The 19,652-nt window shown below is 41.8% G+C and overlaps 1 protein-coding gene and 1 pseudogene across 2 annotated transcripts in view; one reads left to right on the top strand and one right to left on the bottom strand.

The window, feature by feature from the left end:
- Window positions 1–52: 52 nt before the first annotated feature.
- LOC309667345 (RNA-binding protein with multiple splicing 2 pseudogene) lies at window positions 53–18,923 on the bottom strand (annotated as a pseudogene). Its single transcript, XR_014268486.1, has 3 exons — window positions 18,875–18,923; window positions 6,725–7,488; window positions 53–3,419 (listed from the first exon to the last, which is right to left on the bottom strand). The product of XR_014268486.1 is annotated as an RNA-binding protein with multiple splicing 2 pseudogene (transcript).
- CRYBG1 (crystallin beta-gamma domain containing 1) overlaps window positions 7,411–19,652 on the top strand; it is a 221,437-nt gene continuing 209,195 nt past the window's right edge. The window contains exon 1 of the mRNA XM_082475082.1: window positions 7,411–7,504. The gene's annotated coding sequence lies outside the window, so the exon portion shown is untranslated. The remainder of the gene's footprint in view (window positions 7,505–19,652) is intronic.

Here is a 19,652-nt window from a genome sequence, read left to right as displayed (position 1 = left end):
ATAAATAAATAAATTAAAAAAAAAAAAAATTAAAAAAAAAAAAAAAAAAAACTGGGAAAAATTAGTCAAGCAGTTTTTCAATCTGTTTTCTCAATGTGTGCAGAAGAAAAATAGTCTGGGAAGTATAAAATTGAAGGGAAACTCTTAAAAAAACAAAACCAAACTGAACAGCCTGATTCTTGAAACAGCAAAATAAATCCTTGCAATAATACGTTGCTGTCACCAGGTGTCACAATCAACCTGACACAAAGCTCAGAGCTCCCCAACCAGCAAGGCCAGTCAATAGCACCCTCAGTGATGTAATAGACTGTTTCCCAATAGGAAAGTCCAAGTTATCTCAAGAGATTTTGTGAAATCCTAAAAAAGTTTTCACAACAAAATTATTTTAATTTGAAAAAAAAAAAACCAAACACTTTCTAAACCTTGTCAGTACTGACAAAATTTCCTTCAAATCCATTCCCTTTCCTTCACCTGTGTTTGTTCTTCGATCATAAACTAGTGCAGTATAGCATAGCTGAGGACGTGCTCTTAAATCCCATATCCGACATCTATTATCTGTGTGGCCCCAGAAAAAAAAATTATTTAACCAGTACTGGCTACATAATTCCACAGGGCCAGCGCAAAATGAAAATGAGGGCCCTTTGTTAAGGAAAGGAATTTGAAGATGGCGACAGCAGAGCATTAAATCAAGCGCTGTGCATACGACAGGTCACACGCCCAAGAACCTGACTCTTATGTGACTTCTCCAAGCCTCCACTTCTCCATTTTCCTCACGGTTAAATGAGGATAATGATAGCACCTGCTTCATAGACTCGTTGTGAAGGTTAAGGAAGGTGATGCACATAAAACACTTACCACAGTGCTTGGTAAATGGTGAGCTCTCAATACACAGGAGCTGTTGTTTTTATGTCCTTCATCAGGCTCTGTGCCTCCCTTCCCCTGCACCAACCCATTTTACAATCTTCTGCCAGAGTAATCTTCTTTAGCACAGTTCTAATTATGTCGCTGCCCTGTTTTTCACACTGCCTACAGAATAAAACCGAAATTTCTTGGAACTAACCTAATCCAGTTTTCCAGCTTCATCACCCATCACTTGTCTGGCTCCCTGGTCTCTCTCTGACCTCTGCCTCACATCCTGCGTCTTTGCTGATGCTGTTCCTTCTGCTGGAAGTGCCCTCTCCCCAGGACTGTACGGGAAATACAAGAATAGCAGTCACAGTTCTGCCTTAGAGCTGTTTACAATATAGACTGGGAAACAATATTACACAGAGATTCAGCAAGAACGCAAGACAAGGTGAAAAGAATGGTCAAGGAAAAACATGTCTTAGAAGTTCAGAAGTAGAAGCCATGACTGAAATGGCACTTTTTAAAGCATTTCATTTCATAGTTTATTAATGGTTACTATGTTATGCACAGACTCTGTTATATGTATCAAAACGCAGAGCTCCATGGATTCTTTTTCAAAAATATAATTCATATCCCTCAGTTATTAAATGCTAAACTTAAAAGCAGGGGCAATATATACTTCTAATTAATTATTTTTAGAGCAGTTTTAGGTTTACAGCAAAATTGAGCAGAAAGTCCAGAGTTCCCACATGCCATCTCCACACACACGCAACTTCTTCCACTATCACATCCTGCAACAGTACGTTTGTTACAATTGATGAACCTACACTGACACATCTTTATTACCTGAAGTCCATATTTACATTATGGTTTGCTCTTGATTTAGTCAGAGAGGCTAAACATGAGTTTAGTCAAATGTATAATGACAGGTATTCACCATTATAGTATCATACAGTTGTTTCATTGCCTTAAAAACCCTCTGTGCTCTGTCTATTCATCCCTCCCCCCTCTGAACACTTGGCAACCACCGATCCTCTTATGTCTCCATAGTTTTGAGTTTCTGAGAATGTTGTATAGTTGAAATCATCAAGTATGAGGCCTTTTTAGATTGGTTTCTTTCAGTTAGTAATATGCAATTAAATTTTCTTCATGTCTTTTCAGGGTGCAATGTTTTTTAAATAAAATTTTAAAAATTTAAATGAAAGTCACATTTAATTACACAGAGTACTAATTTTTTACTTTAAAAAGTACGTTTAGGACTTCCCTGGTGCCGCAGTGGTTAAGAATCCGCCTGCCAATGCAGGGGACACGGGTTCAAGCCCTGGTCCAGGAAGATCCCACATGCCGCAGAGCAACTAAGCCTGTGCGTCACAACAGCTGAGCCTGTGCTCTAGAGCCCGTGAGCCACAACTACGCCTAGAGCCCATGCTCCACAACAAGAGAAGCCACTGCAATGAGAAGCCCGCGCACTGCATCGGACAGTAGCCCTGGTTCACTGCAACTAGAGAAAAGCCCGCGGGCAGCAACGAAGACCCAACGCAGCCATAAATAAATAAATAAATAAATAAAAATTAAAAAAAAGAAAACCCAAAACATACACATAATTTTAAAAAGTAAAAAAATAAAATGTACGTTTACCAGCAACCCTTGTGTTGGGGAACTTTCTGTGGGATAATTTGCCCACATAAAGTATCAGAATTGTCATCCCAGAAATGGTATGTTCCTAAAACCTCTGTCAATTTTAGGGACAAGCGGGATGGTTTAAAACACCGATTTTTTAAAAAATTCAGGTATTCAGTTTGCCTAAAAATAAAGTCTGTTGTGGAATAACTGCTGAATTTTTAAAAAGCCCATTGTGTAATCATTACTTTTTTCATTCACCTCCCAGATCTGATGGCACAGTCAGCCCACACCTTTCTCCTTTATCTTTCTCCTTTAGTGGTATCGCTACCACACACATGCCATGGTTTACTTTTCATGTTTTCCTAAACACTACTACTGAAACGCTCAATAGCCATCACTCTGTTCCTAGGATCCATTTATTACCTTGGGCTTTATAGGACTGTCATGATTTAAGAGAATGAGAGAGAAGGGAAAGGTATAGGTATTTCAGGAAAGGAAAAAAGAATGATCAAAAGCAGGGATGAAAACAGTCACGTTCATGCCTGGATGCTGTGAGTGTATTTTATTCTGCAAATGTAAGATACTCTAGGTCAGGAGGTTAGACAATTCATCATACACACTACTTATCTAGTTAGTTAGATAGTTAACATTTACAGAGCATACTATGTGCTGGGCACGATTCTATAACACTTTTCTAATATTCTAACCTCATACAATTTGGAAGGTCCTCTTTGGAAAGCACACATACAAAGAAATTACAAATACAAAATTAGGTGACCCTAGAAAGGACCCATGTAAGTGAAGAGACCTGAAAATTAAGCTTCACAGTAACTCACCTCCATTTCCCATGACGGAGAGACTGAAGTGAAGAAGTAAGCTTCAGGCAGCCCAATTCTTCACCTCTCACAGGTACCCAAGACTGCTTCTTGTCCCATGATCTCCATTTCTCCCTAGAAGAGCTCGGTTATATTGCCATTAGAGCAAAGGGCAAAATGAAACAAGAAGCTTTCATGTTCTGCTTGCCACACATTTCTAGCCACCATTTATGCACTGATTTTATTCACTGCCTTATTCTAGGCAGATTTTCTAACATTCTTTTCATCTTTTCATCAAACCATAACATGAAATTTCTGTATTCCAGAAAGACGGATACGAATAAAGTATCCTTTTTGCCCCCTCTCCACACTTTCCCAGCGATTTATAAAATTATTAGTGTTCTCACGGAACAGTGTGTTCATTCACTTAATAGGCTTTTATGTGCCAGGCCGTACCAGGTACTCAGGATACTAAGAGGCATCCGAAATAATTTCTTCCCTCAGGGAACTCACATTCCAGATTGGCAGAGAACTGATAAGTAAACAAATGATTGCAATAGTCCCTAACTGGCTGTAATAGGACTATGTACAACTGTTATGGGAACCTAGCTTTGAGAACCAGTAGCAACGTATAAAATAAATCTTAGAGGATAAATAGATACAACATGTGGACAAGGAAAGAAAGGGCTTTTAAGCCAGGGGCTCTTAACCAAGGGGTCCACGGTTCAAATTAAGGAGCTTGAAGAATTTGGATGAGAAAATGAGTACATCTTTATTTTCACTAACCTCCAGTTTGAAATTTAGCATTTTTTTCCATTATAAATATAGGTCACAAACTGGAGTAGTATTAGCAATACTTGTAACTTGTCACCAATAGAAACAGATATATTCAACATAGATATATTCATATTGCAGTTGACTCAGATTCTTGAAACGTTATTTTACACATATTGCTACTTTGAAATTACAGTAGGAATTAGACTCACTGCGAGACCTTATTATTTATTGCATACTACATAACACAAATTTGTTTCCCTAACATTCTGATAACTGTATAGGAATATACAATTATCTCTTTGTAGTAATACGTATGTCTATGTAATAATATGTATGTTTATCCATTTAAATATATTATTCTGAGAAGGGCTCCACATACTTCACCAGACTGTCTAAGAGATTCATTGTGAAAAAAGAATAAAAGTAAAGTTAAGAACCCCTGTTCCAGGCAAAGGGAACAGAAGACACAGTAAGTTTGGGAATTCCCTGGTGGCGCAGTGGTTAAGAATTCGCCTGCCAATGCCGGGGACACGGGTTCAAGCCCTATTCTGGGAAGATCCCACATGCTGTGGAGCAACTAAGCCCGTGCACTGCAACTACTGAGCCTGCACTCTAGAGCCCGCGAGCCACAACTACTGAGCCCACGTGCCACAACTACTGAAGCCCGTGCGCCTAGAGCCCAGGCTCCGCAACAAGAGAAGCCACCGCAATGAGAAGCCCGTGCACCGCAACGAAGAGTAGCCCCCGCTCGCCACAACTAGAGAAAGCCCGCGCAGCAATGAAGACCCAACGCAGCCAAAAAAAAAACAAAAAACAAAAAAAACACAGCAAGTTTAAAGATGAGGACTTGTTCAAGAATTCAGTCACCAGTGCTGCCTTTTCTTTCTCTTGACTCTGAATTCTTCCCACTCCTCTTTCTGCCACTCCCCTAGTTTGGGATACCTGCCCATTTGGCCCTCTTCCAATCTATTTTCCACACTTCCCAGTATCGGGAATCCATATTCCCAAAGCTGATATTGCGTCACTGCTATTCTGGTTGAAGGCGATCAGGAGAGCCCAGCCTGCTTGGCCTTGATATTGCCTCTGCAGGCAGAGGCAAGATCAAGGAGCCCTTGGGTTCCCTCGGACAGATCTGGAAACCCCTGGCCTAAAAGAGCAAGTGTGGCTTTCAACACCCTCCATGGGGCAATCAATACCTCTCCATCCTTATCTTCTATCATATGTCCCTGAGCTCTGTCCTCCAGCCTCACAGAAACACTTTTCACTTTTCATAAAGATCCTGCCCTCTATCACCTCCGGGGGTATACAAGCTATTTTTTTTGCTTGGGACTCTACTTCTCACCACTCCTTTTTCCTGGTTAACACCTACTTATCCGTTAGGTGTCAGTTTAGAGGTCTCTTCCTCTGGGAAGTCCTTCTACTCCCCACAAGAATGGCCCAAATATCTCTCCTATGTGTTGCCTTAACAGCCTGTATTTACCTTTTTTTTTTTTTTTTCTCTCCTTTATGTGGCATAAATATTTTGTTACACAAGGTACAAAAATACTTCCACGTTTTGGTTGCTTTCAAAGTTTGAAAAGAATGATGAGCTACAGCAGGGGTGGGGTGCGATGTGGAGAGGTACGCAAAACCGGCAGAGAAAGGATATATATATATACATTTTTTGGCTGCTTCGGGTCTTCGTTGCTGCACGTGGGCTTTCTCTGGTTGCAGCGAGCGGGGGCTACTCTTCGTTGCGGTGCGCGGGCTTCCTATTGCAGTGGCTTCTCTTGTTGCCGAGCCCGGGCTCTAGGCGGGGACTTCAGTAATTGCAGCACGCAGGCTTCAGTCGTTGTGGCACACGGGCTTAGTTGCTCCGCGGCATGCGGGATCTTCCTGGACCAGGGATCAAACCCATGTTCCCTGCATTGGCAGGGGGATTCTTAACCACTGGACCACCAGGGAAGTCCCGAGAAAGGATTTTCTTAACGGCTGTTGGCGCATCTGAGGAGGAGGAAGCAGAGGACCCCGATTTGAAATGACCAGGAAAACGCTCTGTCTTGGCTGGGTGGTCCTTCCTGTTGGGCGGAACTGGCTGCAGGGCTTGGTCCTCACTGAAACAGGATGGGTGCAGGGAGGGGTGTGGACAGTGGGGCTGGGAATGATGAACCATTCGTGGTCAGGACCTGTTGCTATGGTGACACAATGTGAGAACAAACGGTACACTCACATACACACAAGTTTAAGTGTCTTAATCCATGCCAGAAAACATGCAAAATTAAACGCGTCGTTTCTTTGAGATGGAGCTACGGAAGCAAATTTGGACTGGAGGTCAGGCCTCGCTCAGTCCCAGGGAGGCCTCTGAGCTGGGTCTGGGTGTCCCAGAGAGAAGGCCCCTGAATCCTGCCGTGAGCACCTTGAAGAGGGGTTTTGGGGCAGGACAGGGCTGAGGAAGAGGAGAGAAAGGAAACAGGAAACAGTGCACTGAGTCAGGCTTAAAATTCTCAGGCTTTGGAGGGAAGCAGCAGCTCTGCACGGGCTGCCTTGGGGCAGTGGAAGCTCAGGGCGGCTTCCTCCCCAGTGGGGCGGGGGCCTCGAGCTGTGGCGACAAGACTGAAGAACTAACAGAACTGACAAGACTTCCAACCTCGCTGGGTGGTATCAGAGGAAGGGTACCTGCGCACCTCTGGACATCAGTTTCTTCATCCTGAAAATGGGAGAGCGCCACCTGACCTGCATCCTCTGAGCATGTAGGGCAGCGGCGGCAGCGGTAGTGGCAGCGGGGTAGGTGAGCGCAGCAGGTGAGGTGGCTGGGGTCAGCTCTGTGGTGTTCAGAGGGTAGGGGGCCCAGGACTCTGGGTATGCGGGGCTCAGAGGGGCCCCCATCAGCCCTGAGTGTGCTCCTAGGGAGGGGTGAGCGTTGGTGGGATTTGGCGTAGCCGTCAGCTTGTTCTTGGCCGTCGTGGTGTTGGCTTTGGCACACTCTAGCCTCAGGGTCCGCGGGTTCTCAGGATCAAAGCGAATACCGTTCAATGCCTTCTGGGCGGCTTCTGCTCCTGCCCGGTTGTCAAAGATCGCAAAACCAGCAGGCTGCCTCGATGTGAGCTTGATGGGGACCGTTCATACCCCTTGAACGGCCTGAAGAGCAGGTAGAGCTCTTTGGGTTGAATGGCCACAGGGAGGCCGCTGGCGAACAGGGTCCGGAGCTCCTCCTCCGTGCGAGCCGTGCGGGCGCTGCGCGCGCAGTCCGGCCTCAGGTTGCTCGCGGGGCTGGCGGTGGGGTGGTGGCGGTGGGCGGGGCAGCCAGCGGGTCCGGCTGGAGTCGCATCAGGCTTCGCGGGGGCGGGAGACAGGGAGGGGGTGCGGCGGACGTGGCACTGGGAACCCTGGCCGAGCCGTGGTGGCCGCCGCCTCCGCCTTTTCCCTGCGACCGGCGAGTCTTGTCTTCCTTTTATCACGGAATGGTAATAGACTTTTTATTGGTCTGCGCTCTTTTCTCTGGTCGGCACTGAGCCTTTAATTCCCCACCTAGGGCCTGACAGTAGTGGGCGTTGGGCGGCTACTTACTGGTTAGATGGATAAATGAATGAAGCCAGAATTGTCACCTAGAGCTATAGCAGAAAAAGGCTTGGAAACCGAGGTAAGTGGTTTGAACTATATCCCCTAGACCAGGATTTTCCAGACTGTAGCTTATGACCTATTAGTGGATTGTGAGATCAATTTAGTGGTTTGCAATAATTTTTTTATGTGAAATACAATTTTATAGAACAGAAGAATAGAATAGAATAGAATAGATCAGAGTGCATCACAAGAAGCAAGGGTAAGTTTGTTTCATAAAACTTTTACTTCAGTTATGCATATCATGCATATATATGCACATCCTGAACTAGTATGTGTGCCTTGAGTTGTGATTATTTCTTCCAATAGATTAAGTCAAGAAGGTTCTAAAGCTCCTGCTGTAACCACAGGGGAGCCGTTTTGAAGGGTTTCAATTAAGGATGTGATATGATCAGATCTGTGATTTGGGAAACTTCCTCAGACCATGGCATGAACGGTATTTTGACCAGCGATGGTGGCAATGGGAGCATCTGAAAAGCTACTACAGTCAACTGAGAAATGACAAGAAAGATAATGGCGTGGGATGGAAAGGAGGGGGTGGAAAGGAGAAATAGTGACTGACTGGAAGAGGGTGCTTGTGAGGGGGGTTGAGGTTTAAGATCTAGTACCATGGGCTTGATCTGGAATGTCATAATTCAGGTAATGGGAACGTCACAGCCAATGTCAATTCAGTAGGAGGAAAATCAATTATACTAACTTTTGAATTGAATTGACTGATCCATTTAGTCAGAATAATTAGCCCACATTGATATGAATTGCTCTGGATGCTAAATATAGTAGTGACTAATGGGCTAGATTGTCCCAAGTATAAATTACCCGTAACTAGTGTTTGAATCTGGTTGCTTAAACATTTAAGCTACTTTTATTATGCTATCACTACAGTGTATGAAATTATCCATGTTTTTGAGTGGGGAAATCAACCTACACAGCCCATTGCTTATGAATTATCTATAGTTTACTCACCTACCTCAAATCCTTTTCTGGAACAAGACAAATATGAGGAAAAAATCCAGTAATACATAATTCATATAATTTAATAAGCATTGCATATGAGAATAAATATTTTTGTTTCTCTATATAATAATTATGTCTTCTCTCGCAAAGTCCTCATTCACCTGGAAGAATTATATAATGTTCTCAATTTACTACGGATGGGCAATTCTTAACCTGGGTGGTATGTGGATCACCATATCTTAGTTGTAGGACGGGACCGCCTCCAAGCAATCTGAATGTAAATCATGTATGGGTGTTGTCCTGAATAGTTATTTAGGAGCAGAGGAGTAATAGTGGACGAAGGTGCAGCCAAGGAATGAGACAAAATAAAATGTATTAGTTTTTATGCATTAGATTAGTAAGCTAATGATAAAATAATGATTAAAGGCTCACATTAGAGCGGCAACTTTTAAATTTTGACCCTTATCATTTAATATTTAGTCTTATGTGTTAAACTAGATGTTGAATTCCTAAAGGATGTTGTGGGCCCCACATAGCACTTAGCAGTGCCCTGAGCCATGCTTACTGACTGAATGATATATTTATTAAAAATTACAGTGTTGCCCATCAACAGACAATTGGCTTGAGGAGATGTGATATATAATGGAATATTACTCAGCCATAAAAAGAATGAAATATTGCCATTTGCAGCAACATGGATATACTTAGAGAATATTATGCTTAGTGAAATAAGTCAGAGAAAGATAAATACTCTATGATATCACTTATACGTGGAATCTAAAAAATAACACAAATGAATCTATAAACAGAACAGAAACAGATTCACAGACATAGAAAACAAATTTATGGTTACCAGAGTGGGGTAGGAGGGACAAATTAGGAGTATGGAATTAACAGATACAAACTACTATACATAAAACAGATAAGCAACAAGGATTTACTGTATAGCACAGGGATTTATGCCCAATATCTTGAAATAAGCTATAATGGAATATAATCTGCCAAAAAAAAATCTGAATCACTATACTGTACACCTGAAACTAATACGATATTGTAAATCAACTATAGTTCAATAAAAATAAATAAAATATTTTCAAGCTCTTAAAAAGATTCCAGTGTTAACTTCCAATTACCACTAAATTCTTTTTATAGCTAAAATGAATTACTTGAATTAAAGCCATCTGCTTAAAGGTACAACTCTAAAGTTAGGTGACTTTTAAAAAAAACATAATGAAATATAAATTATGTTGTTCCTCAAAGTTGAAACTCCAGAAGGCTACACACTTGTTGAACAATAATGTAATTACTCAAAATGAAACAGGAGGGAAGGAGGCAGGGCACAACCTTTGAAAGAATGACATAGCCTGAGGACATGACATGACATAAACTGATTAGAACCAAATAGATCCAAGATGGTGGACAAGTCGACTTCCACTAGACCTTGAGCCTCAGTATACGCTCACATCAGCAAGCTAAATGACACACCCACAGGCTCCACGACAGTTCCATAAGGATCAAAAAGTGGGCGGTGGCCCAATTCCTAGAAATCCCCTCACCTTCCTAAAATAGCTGGACTACTCCTCCCACTCTTTAGCCTATGAAATTAACCACTCCTATAAAAACTGACAATCCCATACTCTGGTGCCTTTCTCACCTTCTGAGATGGCCCACACTCTGTCTGTGGAGTGTGTTTCTCTCTAATAAATCACTTCTTACCTAACACTTTGTCTCTCACTGAATTCTTTCTGCAATGAGACATCAAGAACCTGACCTTCGTTAAGTCCTGAAACCAGGTGTGTGATCTCAGTTGGAAGACTGTGGGTTTTGGCTCGGGTTCGAGTCCCAGCTGTATGGGTTCAAGTCCCAATCTGAGGTGCAAGGTTTCAAAAGCATTAGCAAACTCTTTTGCAATTGCCTTTAAAGCCAATTTAAGAAACATACAAGAAAAACAATTCACTTTATAAATACGGCTAATTTCTGTTACCCCTCCCACTGGAAAAAAAATACGTATTTGGATTATTCACTTTATTCATCATATTTGGCTTTAGATAACTCTTGGGTCTGTTTTTAAAAAATGTCCTTGAAGAATAAATTTGTAGCCATTAAATGTACTGAAATAAACATGACATAGGATCATTGTAATATACTAAATCTCCATATTGAGAAATTTTTAAAATTTTATTGAAGTATAGTTGATTTACAATGTTTGTTAATTTCTGCTGTACAGCAAAGTGACTCAGTTATACGTATATATATATTCTTTTCCATCATGGTTTATCACAGGATATTGAATATGGTTCCCTGGGCTATGCAGTAGGACCATGTTGTTTATCCATCCTATATATAATAGTTTGCATCTGCTAATCCCAAACTCCCAATCCTTCCCTCCCCTCCCCTCCCTTCCCCTTGGCAACCACAAGTTTGTTCTCTATGTCTTTGAGTCTGTTTCTGTTTCATAGATAGGTTCACTTGTGTTGTATTTTAGATTCCAAATATAAGTAATATCATATGGTATTTGTCTTTCTGACTTACTTTGCTTAGTATTATAATCTCTAGGTCCATCCATGTTGCTGCAAATGGCATTATTTTCATTCTTTTTCATGGCTGAGTAATATTCCATTGTACATGTATATCATACCTTCTTTATCCATTCACCTGTCAATGGACTTTTTTTTTTAAACATCTTTATTGGAGTATAATTGCTTTACAATGGTGTGTTAGTTTCTGCTGTATAACAAAGTGAATCAGCTATACATATACATACATCCCCATATCTCCTCCCTCTTGCGTCTCCCTCCCACCCTCCCTATCCCACCCCTCTAGGTGGACACAAAGCACAGAGCTGATCTCCCTGTGCTATGCAGCTGCTTCCCACTAGCTATCTATTTTACATTTGGTAGTCTATATATGTCACTGCCACTCTCTCACTTCGTCCCAGCTTACCCTTCCCCCTGCCCATGTCCTCAAGTCCATTCTCTACGTCTGCGTCTTTATTCCTGTCCTGCCCCTAGGTTCTTCAGAACCATTATTATTATTATTATTTTTAGATTCCATATATATGTGTTAGCATATGGTATTTGTTTTTCTCTTGCTGACTTACTTCACTCTATATGACAGTCTCTAGGTCCATCTACCTCACTACAAATAACTCAATTTCATTTCTTTTTATGGCTCTGTAATATTCCATTGTATATATGTGCCACATCTTCTTTATCCATTCATCTGTCGATGGACACTTAGGTTGCTTCCATGTCTTGGCTATTGTAAATAGTGCTGCTGTGAACATAGGAGTGCATGTATGTTTTCGAATTATAGTTTTGTCTGGGCATATACCCAGGAGTGGAATTGCTGGATCATATGGCAACTGTATTTTTACTTTATTGAGGAACCTCCATACTGTTTTCCACAGTGGCTGTACCAATTTACATTCCCACCAACAGTGTAAGAGGGTTCCCTTTTCTGCACACCCTCTCCAGCATTTATTATTTGTAGATTTTTTTTTTTTAAACTTTTGGGTTTATTTATTTAATTTATTTATTTATTTATGGCTGTGTTGGGTCTTCGTTTCTGTGCGAGGGCTTTCTCTAGTTGTGGCAAGTGGGGGCCACTCTTCATCACGGTGCGCGGGCCTCTCATTATCGCGGCCTCTCTTGTTGCGGAGCACAGGCTCCAGACGCGCAGGCTCAGTAACTGTGGCTCATGGGCCTAGTTGCTCCACGGCATGTGGGATCTTCCCAGACCAGGGCTCGAACCCGTGTCCCCTGCATTGGCAGGCAGATTCTCAACCACTGCGCCACCAGGGAAGCCCTATTATTTGTAGATTTTTTAATGACAGCCATTCTGACTGGTGTGAGGTGATACCTTATTGTAGTTTTAATTTGCATTTCTCTAATAATTAGCAATGATGAGCATCTTTTCATGTGCATAATTGGCCATCTGTATGTCTTCTTTGGAGAAATGGCTATTTAGGTCTTCTGCCCATTTTTCAATTAGGTTGTTTGTTTTATTCTTATTGAATTGTACGTGCTGTTTGTATATTTTGGAAATTAAGCCCTTATAGGTCTCATCATTTGCAAATATTTTCTCCCAGTCTGTAGGTTGTCTTTTCATTTTGTTTAGGGTTGCCTTTGCTGTGCAAAAGCTTATAAACTTGATTAGGTCCCATTTGTTTATTTTGGTTTTTATTTCTATTGCCTTGGGAGACTGACCTAAGAAAACATTTGTACGATTTATGTCAGAGAATGTTTTGCCTATGTTCTCTTCTAGGAGTTTTATGGTGTCTTGTCTTATATTTAAGTCTTTAAGCCATTATGAGTTTATTTTTGTGTATGGTGTGAGGGTGTGTTCTAACTTCATTGATTTATATGTGGCTGTCCAACTTTCCCAACACCACTTGCTGAAGAGATTGTCTTTTCTCCATTGTATATTCTTGCCTCCTTTGTCAAAGATTAGTTGTCCATAGGTGTGTGGGTTTATTTCTGGGCACTCTATTCTGTTCCATTGATCTGTATGTCTGTTTTTGTGCCACATATTGAGAAATCTTAAACCGTGTATACAGGCTGAAACTATGTAGTGAGGATTGTCTATAATTAACCCATGAACCACTCTCTCTAGGCATTCTTTTTTAAAAATTAATTAATTTATTTATTTATTTATTTTTGGCTGCTTTGGGTGTTCGTTGCTGCACACGGGCCCTCTCTAGTTGCAGCGAGCGGGGGCTACTCCTCGTTGCGGTGTGCGGGCCTCCCATTGCAGTGGCTTCTCTTGTTGCAGATCACGGGCTCTAGGCGCACAGGCTTCAGTAGTTGTGGCATGCGGGCTCAGTATTTGTGGCTCGCGGCTCTAGAGCACAGGCTCGGTAGTTGTGGCGCATGGGCCTAGTTGCTCCGTGGCATGTGGGATCCTCCTGGACCAGGGCCCGAACCCGTGTCCCCTGCATTGGCAGGCTGACTCCCAACCACTGCGCCACCAGGGAAGCTCTCTCTAGGCATTCTTAAGTTTGCTCAAGCATTAATACTAATAATACACCAATAAAGGGGAGAATTTTTACTGTGCATCTCCTAGGACCCAAAGTTGGTTAATGACAACTATGTTTGTAATATTAGCATCACCAGATGCCATAGTGGTCTGATTAAACGTAGATAGGAGAACAACTATATTTTGTGACTATAAGCAAACATCTAGGTACACTGCAACATGTCTCCTAAGTACAAGAATAATCTCCTACATAACCACAGTATAATTACCACACTCAGAAAATCCAGCATTGATACAATACCATCATCTAACATAAATCCATATTCAAATATCCCCAATTGTCCATAGGCCACATGTTTTGAATCCAAAATTGAGAATCCCTCCCAGAAAGAAGTTCTCTACCACTAGGATTATATCTTTCACCTTCTTATCTGCCATATTCCTTGCACCACAGAAAGAAAACTCTTGGTTTGCTCTCATCTCTGCTGAATTTCAGGTCAGCTATTCTTTGTGTAATGTTTCCAAGCCAGCTATCCATTTGTATCTACTTTTGAGACGTTTAATATGTATTTGGGTAATTCCTGGGTTAAAGTCCACTTCTCCCACAAGACTGTTTCCCAAGGATAGTGATTGTTTCCCCCAGCCCCAAATGTGTTTCCAAGTGCAAGTGCTTGGTGCATAATAGGTTTTCAAGAAATACTTTTGGAATGAATGAATATATAAAGTGTTTAAGTTGGCAGAATGCCTGTATTGTCTTTATATCTCTCTGCATCCCATAGAGTGGGCCCTCAATGGGAGTTTAATAGACCTTTGTAAAGTGAAAATATTCAGTACCATAGCTGGAAGTATGCTTTGACTATTTCTTTTGCACTTTCCTTTGACATTTAATAACATTTAAAGAGCAGAAGAGGTATACAGGGAATGCTGAATTTGATCTCCAATTCAGTACACCAAGATGTAAGAATTTATTAACTATGGGGAGAATCATTGCTGTGACAATGGAAAAATTAATTTTTCATAATTTTGATATATTAAACTATCATTTATTATGCACTTACTAAGTGTCAAACACTGTGCTAACTACCTCACATGCACTGAAAATTTTTATTATTATATTTTTAAAGATAAGTTTTACTGAGGTATACTTGACATGCAGTAAAATTCATACCTTTTGGTGTACAGTTCCATGAATTTTGACAAATGCTTTAGTCATGTAACTAACTACCATTACAATCATGATATAGAATATGAATATTTCCATCACCCCCCAAATCCTCTCATGTTCCCTATTAACACACGTCATTTACTCTTCCTACTTTAGTATATTTTTCTCATTTTTTTAAATAAATTTGTTTATTTTATCTATTTATTTATTGGCTGAGTTGGGTCTTTGTTGCTGCGCGGGCTCTCTCTAGTTGCAGCGAGCAGGTGCTACTCATCGTTGTAGTGTGTGGGCTTCTCATTGCAGTGGCTTCTCTTGTTGCGGAGAATGGGCTCTAGGCGTGTGGGCTTCAGTAGTTGTGTCACGTGGGCTCAGTAGTTGTGGCACACGGGCTTAGTTGCTCTGCGGCATGTGGGATCGTCCCAGACCAGGGCTCGAACCCCTGTCCCCTGCATTGGCAGGCAGATTCTTAACCACTGCACCACCATGGAAGCCCCTTTCCCATTTTTTTTGGAGAAGAAAAACTGAGGCTAAGAGCAGTTGAGTAATTTACTCAGAGTTACATAATTAGTAAGTGGCAGAGCTTGGACTCCAGCCAAGGTCTGTCTGACTCTAAATCCCAAGATTTAAGTACGCCACCCTAACGTTACTATTTTGTGGTATTCCATTTGCTCAGCATTGTATTTCCCATTTGTTACACAATGGCCATAGAGCTGTAACAACAAGAGGAAATTAAAATGAACCTTTCAAAAATACTAAGAATAGGGTAAATGAATTACAAGATAAATTTTATGTCGGACTTCCCTGGTTGCGCAGTGGTTAAGAATCTGCCTGCCAATGCAGGAGACACAGGTTCGAACCCTGGTCCGGGAAGATCCCACATGCCGCGGAGCAACTAAGCCCGTGTGCCTCAACTACTGAGCCTGCGCTCTAGAGCCCACGAGTCACAACTACTGAAGCCCACGTGCCTAGGGCCCGTGCTCCTCAACAAGAGAAGCCACTGCAATAAGAAGCCCACACACCGCAACGAAGAGTAGCCCCCGCTCACAGCAACTAGAAAAAGCCCACACGCAGCAACGAAGACCCAATTCAGCCAAAAATAAATAAAATAAGTAAAATAAATAAATTAAAAAAAAATTTTATGTCAAACTAGAGGTATATACTCTATTGCATAAGATTACTACCATTGATACGGTAGTAAATATTTTAGTAGTTGTGAGTTTTAACTTTACTTCACAACTGAGGACTCCATTAGCCACTTGAATCTAGGGATATCCTAGGATAAAATTTGGGGGTTCGTCGCTGCCTGACACGTCAGACCCAGACAGTTCCTGTCCTCAGGTAGCTTACCACTGAATCTCACAGATAAAACGATTACCTGCCTTATGGTTTTATTTAGAGTTCTAACATGATGCATCTTAGCCTAAATCAGTTACAGAGTGTTTTGCCGAATTAGATAAATTAAAAATCTACTTAAAAATAATTTTAATAGATGAAACAGGGAATCCTCAAAGTAGCCTTAATATAATAAACATTTTGTATTTGTAGTATATTAGAAAGACAGTGTTCAATTTTTTTTTTAAATTTTTTAATTTATTATTTATTTATTATTTTAATTTTTGGCTGTGTTGAGTCTTCGTTTCTGTGTGAGGGCTTTCTCCAGTTGCAGCGAGTGGGGGCCACTCTTCATCGCGGTGCGCGGGCCTCTCACTATCGCGGCCTCTCTTGTTGAGGAGCAGAGGCTCCAGACGCTCAGGCTCAGTAGTTGTGGCTCACGGGCCCAGTTGCTCCGCGGCATGTGGGATCTTCCCAGACCAGGGCTCGAACCCGTGTCCCCTGCATTGGCAGGCAGATTCTCAACCACTGCGCCACCAGGGAAGCCGCAGACAGTGTTCAATTTAACTACTAAATTTGGGGGTGGTTTGTTATGCAGCAAGAGACAATAGAAAACTGATACAGGTACTAGAGTATTGGTCTGTTCAAGTAGGAAGATCAAGTCACATTTTTGAAGTCTCCAAATTACAAATTAGCTGCATTTTGTAAGTCAGTTGTTTAAAATTTAGAATACATTGTCTCATAGAAACAGATGCATTTTCTTACCAGGTAGTTTGGACATAATTGAATCTTTATGTGGTAGTTCAGGATTTTTCCATTGCCTACATTCATTGTACATCTCTGAGGTTAAGATACAAAAGGTGCTCACAACTGAGTTGGCTGTTTATTGACCTTGTGCCAGGTCACTGCTTTTTTTAAGCAAATGTTTTTAGACAAAAAACTAGTGGCTTAAAACTGCACTATTTATTTGGCTCATGAATCTGCTGGGCAGTTCTGGTCTGGGACAGGCTTAGCTGATCTCCAATGGGCTCTTTCATGTGTCAGGGATCAGTTGGTGGCTTGACTGGGCACTGGCTTGTCCCAGATAATCTCACTCATATTTCTGATGGTTTGTCATCTGTTGGTTGGGGGTAATAGGCGTGACTTAGCCACACATCTCTCATAATCCTGTAAGCTAGTTTAGGTATGTTCATATAGCAGCAAGATTCCAAGAGAAGCAAGGAACTAAGCCCCAAAGTGCAAGTTCTTTTCAAGTACTGCTTGCATCACACGTGCTAATGTTTCATTTGCCAAAATAAGTCACATAACTCACCTAGATTTAAGGAGTGAGTAAATGGATTCTACTTCTTTATGGAAAGAGTGGAGAATTATGGGCATTTTTACAGTTTACCTCAATGTCAACTTAAATTCAGATAGAAAATATAACAGAAGGCTAAAGAAAGAAAAAAAAATCAGTGTAGGTTAGAGAGAGTTGGCCTCTTGACCTCATTCTCTGTTGGAGAATGAGAGGAGATGTTAAATGCACCTGAGATTGCTGGATAGAGGGAGAAGAGTGCAAAGGGCATTATAAGATAGAGGACCCAGCTTCTATCTGTGTATTAAATCTTGAAGATAGGCATCACATGACCTTGCCAAAGGGATGCACTCTGCCCCAGACAACCTCCTACCTCTTTAACTGCATTGTCTGGCCTCTGTCGTGTGCAGGCTCCCCCTTACCTGCAAAGCACCTAAATGTCAGTGTTACTCAGAGTTTTGTCCTTGCTCCTCCTTTATCCTTATTCTACACATTTGCCCTAGGTAATCTCATCTGATTTCATGGCATCAGCTTCCACCTATTCAGTGATGAAGTCCAAATCTACGTATGTAGCCCTGACCTGTGGCCTCCATAACCATATGTTTCAATGAATTCTTAGACATCTGTGCCTATATAGCCTCCAAGCACTTCAGCCTCAATATGTTCAAAACCAAATTTATTTTCATGCCCAGAGACCCTGATCTTTCTCCTGCGTTCCTGTTTTTAGTTAATGGTTTCACCTTCATCCATTTACCTAAGCTAGAAATCTAACCTCACTGTCATTCTTGATTACTTCTTCTTTATTTACTACAATTCCTGGTGATTCCATCTCCTACCTGATTTTGCATTCATCCCCTTCAGTCCATTTCCACCCCATCGCCTTGGTGTGGACTCTCATCACCTCTCCCCTGACCTCTTGCAGCAACCTCTTAACTGGTCTTCCTCAAATATTTTCACCTTTCTAGTTTTTCGCTACTCCATTCCATTCAGGGTACACGTTGTAAGACCCAAGTTTGTTCATGTCACTCTATTTAAAAATGTAAGCTGGGTCCCTATTGCCTACAAAGCTAAGTCCCAATTCCTTAAAAGCATGGCTCACCAAGTGCTTAGCAGTCTGGCCCCACCTGATCGTACCAGCATCATCTCCTGCCATCCTGCCCCACCCCATCCCCTTTTATCCAACCTCACTGAACTTCTCACTGTTCCCCACCAACACATGCCCTTGCACAATGCTGGGCTTTGGCCCATGTTGCTTACCCTTTCTGGATTCCAACACATGCCCTTGCACAATGCTGGGCTTTGGCCCATGTTGCTTACCCTTTCTGGATTCCAACACATGCCCTTGCATAATGCTGGGCTTTGGCCCATGTTGCTTACCCTTTCTGGATTGCCAGCCCTCTCTTCTCCATCTGATAAATTCTTGTTCATCAGCCCAGCTCATCAACCTGTCACCTCCCTGCTGATGACTTCCCTGAGCCATCCAGAGTTACTCACTTCTTCTGTGTTCCCATAGCCTTTTGCCCTTTCCTTCGGCAGTGACCATCTTGTGTGCTTTTGGCTGCCTAGATTCTTTTGAGTATCGGTCTTATGTTTGGCAAATTTTTAGCCACATGAATTCCATCTCTCTGAAGTAGAACCCAGAAAACTCAAATTTCCCTTGCAGCTAAGAAGCCATTAAAGGATCTGAGCTCCCTCAATCAGATGTACCTGAACGGAACTTTTTTTTTTTACAAGTGAGCATTAGTGTGTAAGGGGGCAAGGTGTGGGGCTGATCTTCGGTCGAGAGTGATCAGAACAAGTCTTTGATTCTTGGGATGGCAGTAGCAGAGCTGCCTGTGTGTAGCCCCTACTGCAGAGAGGTGATAAGTGTGGTGTTTGCTAGACCAGCTCTCAGGAGTGGCTGGGCATGTTTGGGCTTCAGAGTCTGGCTCTCCAGCTTTGTGGGATAGTCTGTGAGCCATCTCACATGCCATGATAAGTTAATTTATTGCTTAAACAAGCCTAAGTTTGTCTGTTTTTGCAATGACTGGAAAACAGTGAAACACTTTGGTTAGAACATATCAAGTTTTATGGTACAAGTTGTATTTTATCAAGTTGTATTTAAGTGTCTATTTCCCTCACTAGATTAATCACAAGTACTGTATCTTAGGCCTCCTATACGTAGTTCTAATTTCTTATATCATTCAAATAAAAAATCTATATTGGGTGCCAACTCTGTGCCATGCACCGTACTAGTCATTGGGGATATAATAGTAAAAAAGACCCATGTGAC

This window comes from Balaenoptera physalus (genome assembly GCF_965194825.1).
Source record: "Balaenoptera physalus genome assembly, chromosome: 9".
NCBI lineage: Eukaryota > Metazoa > Chordata > Mammalia > Artiodactyla > Balaenopteridae > Balaenoptera > Balaenoptera physalus.
This window is presented reverse-complemented; position numbering and strand designations above follow the sequence as displayed.